General features: G+C 37.3%; 1 pseudogene; it reads right to left on the reverse strand.

Annotated features, from left to right (window-relative positions):
* Window positions 1-1,331: 1,331 nt before the first annotated feature.
* LOC142613389 (xyloglucan galactosyltransferase XLT2-like) lies at window positions 1,332-2,881 on the reverse strand (annotated as a pseudogene).
* Window positions 2,882-3,616: the final 735 nt, after the last annotated feature.

Genomic DNA, 3,616 nt, shown 5'->3' on the forward strand with positions numbered 1-3,616 from the left:
CTTATATATCAACTATATGATCTTTGCATTCTCAAAAAAAAAAAAAAAAAAAACTATATGATCTTTGTATTGAACACTTGCCTTAATCAACTTACGAGTAAAGTAGATTGTGATTGAGTTTCAAATTCGCACAGCCGAAACAAATCGAGATATTTCAAATTTTCAATGGCCAAATTGGTCTTAATAAACTTGCAGGTAGTAAAGATTGTGATGAAATTGAATATTGGTACAATCTTAACGAACTAGGACTCTCAATCTCAATGACCAAACTATTCAAAAACCAAATAATTCCTTCAAGCACAATCACCTGAATCTAGCTAAACTCAATTTTCTCTAATGATAATCCTAATAGGTGGAAGTTCCAATAAATTTTATAAAATGGAAAATATATGTGGTGCTTGTTATCATTTTGGAGATGTGGATCAGTCAAGGAGAAGGAAGATTGTATGGCAATTAACGATGAGAGAGAGATGACTTTCCTTACTTTGAGGAAAATGATAAAATGAACATGGAGAGAATATCACGTGTTTATATTTTATATATATATAATAATTTTAAGAATATTTTATCTTCGTAATTAGGATTGGGTGGTAAATAGAAAAGGGCCAAAAGGGTGTGATTCATACATCCTCTTCTTTTCTTTTCTTTTTTAATTCTCTTTTGACTCCAACGGATGGATTCCTGTATTCCAAGATCTTCTAATTTAGCTCCTCGTAATTTGGCAATATGGTATGGTTGAAGGAAAATTTTCCATCTCTTCTCTTCCTCTATGATTTTATGTGAGATGTGAAGAAATTGAGAGGATTCCTCTTTTTTTACTTTATCATACGTTCTTATTCAGAGAGAGAAGGTTGATAAATTGTTAGGTTAGACTAAAACCCAATTACTTCTCTCTGTGTCTTTTAATCAACAGGCATTTTGAAAGTTGTCTGCTACCAAATTTATGACAAAAGCATCCCTACTAGACAAGCAAAACTACAGAAAATGCAAGAATGTACGTACGAATTATGAAATTTTTTCCCCTTCATTGTTTGGTCTGAAGAGGATGTGATCCAGTGTATTCTGAGATCAGGCCAGTGTTGAAGAACAATAATTCAGGCCCAATTAAGAATTCAATATAAGGAAACTGAAATGGAAAATCATGTAGAACTTTATTCATGCATGCAAACTTGCAAATCTTCCATACAACGGAAATGACATTGGCTTTGCATAATTCATTCAATTAATATGATTTTTTTCCCAGAAAGAATGTTCCATTCACTCATTTCAGTGTCTTTTACATTAAGTATTCCCAAATATAAATTGAGCTAGGTAGCTCCAACATTAATTGCATTCAGAATTAGTTTAAAAACCAAAGTGACAACGCAACTCATGTTAGAACCAAACAAAACCAGAAAAGAGAATGAGTAATACATTTTGATACTTACCCTCTATCATTGCTTCTTTATCCTTCTCAATACCCCTTCAATAGCAACATCAAAAGCATCTTTAATAGTCTCCAAACCTTCTTGAGGTGTGGCATATAAAATTTGAGGTATGATACTAATCACTCTCTCCCTCATTTTTCTTATCTCTTCTCTACTATACTTCTCAAGCACGTTCCTTATAGACACTACCATTCTTAACTGCATTATTGTCAATAAAAACGGAGTAACTCGTGGGTTCACCAGGCAAGAACCACTCGTATTGATCATAAGCAGTTCGCTCCCAGAAAAAAACCGGGATTGAACCGGCCACAATGCAATCAAACACAGACCGCCTCGTGTATGTATCCCCACTAGGTTGTAAGCAAAAGTCCGAACCCAAAAACGTGTCCAAAATCGCCGAGGCACCATTGTAACACCGTGTCCCGCTACAATCCACGACACGGCACGAGTCGGACTCGTTTTTACAATAACTCAACAAGTAACCCCTAAAATCGTTCTTGAATGCGCCACGTGCCCCTCCGGCAAAACAGAACAGGCTCGTACGTTTGTGTGTACTCACGTAGTCTTGCCACTCTAACACGTCAGCATCTGATCTGGGGTGGAATCCCGTGGGGTAAGGCACACCGACATCAAGTGAGTCCCACGGGCTCCTCTCAATCACGAGACGTTGGATGTTTCTCATTCCTTCCATGTAAACAAAGCTGGAACCCCAACCATTCTCTCCCGACCGTCGAAAATCCCAAACCATTCGACCCAGAGTGATGAAGTGATCTGAGCCGTTCGATCTTTTCCAATGTGGCTGCTCTTGGACCCACCTTAACAGCATCTCACAATCACTATCACGCACTTTCTTATCATAGTTTGTGAAAAGATACCTTCCAACCGCGAGTCCAGCATAAAAGGGTTTGTAGAACGCTGTAGCAGATTCTGGCTCCAAAGTCCTACATGCATGCTTCAAAACCGTATTATGAAAAATGACTTCCAACATGAACTGGTCAGTCCAGTACCAAGCCGGAGCTAGGCTTTCTGGGACCACCTCAGCCAGCTGGGTGGCGGCTTTCGGCCCAAACCCGCCGTTCAATATGGCGTCGCAGTAGCGTGGGCTCCACGGGTCCAAACTAGAACAGTTGTCTAACAATTCTTTGTTAAACATGGGTGGTAGGTCATACACATAAACCTTACCCGATAAACATAAATTGTTGCTATTGTGGGTTGAGGTTTTTGGAGATGGGAATTGTTGAGGGGAGATGGAAAAGAGGGATAAATGCACATTTGAGATGAAGAAATAATGGACGCAATAGTAAATCTGAAGCAAAAGTATCATGATTAGGAGGCACCATGTGTAAGAGCTATGTGAGGAGATGGAGTTCTTTTTGACTACTTTGAGGTCTATGTTCTTGGGTTTCTTCAGAAATGAGTTTTCCCAACTGGGAAGCATCTTAGAGTTGGTTTAGTTTTGGTTGTGGTGACTTTTGTGTATGCTACTGTGTGTGTGCGTGTGAGAGAGAGAGAGAGGGTCTAATTGTTGACCTGTGATTAAGATGAATTGGTTTCGATAGATGAATATATGGGAAACGAAAAGTCTCTTCCAAGAAGATGCATTCTATAGCCTTAATTTTCCTATACAATATTTTCCTTTTACTTGAAAAAATTATAAAGAATGATGTATTCATGTGACCAAATCCAATCGCGCTATAGAAATATAATTACAAAGTTCAAAAATGATAATGATATATGTGGATTTCAATTTTTCTATCCCAAACAAGAAGTAAAATTGATAATATAACAAACGAGTCAACTCGTGTGTTTCTAGTAGATGGTAGCAGATTAAAAACACATGGCGGCTAGGCCAATTGCATGCGAGAGCACCCTGGCTGGATCGCATACTATTCCCAGATTACAATTTCAACGATTGACAAATTAATCCACCGCACATCATTGGATAGGTGTTCACAATCATATATAAAATCAACTTGGGTTAATTTTGTTAATATAGAGGATTGTGCATGCTCCATAGCTCTCTGCATGTGCACATTTCCTAATAGGTAAATTTATATATATATATATATATATATATATATAGTCAAAACTAAGAGAAAATTCAATTAAATTCTAAATTGAAGTCTAGTTTTGCGCCACTTGCTTCATCTAATTTTTAAATTTGTGTATCAAGTGAATTATTTGGTATA

The sequence above is a fragment of the Castanea sativa genome, chromosome 10 (genome assembly GCF_040712315.1).
Source record: "Castanea sativa cultivar Marrone di Chiusa Pesio chromosome 10, ASM4071231v1".
In the NCBI taxonomy this organism is placed as follows: Eukaryota; Viridiplantae; Streptophyta; class Magnoliopsida; order Fagales; family Fagaceae; genus Castanea; species Castanea sativa.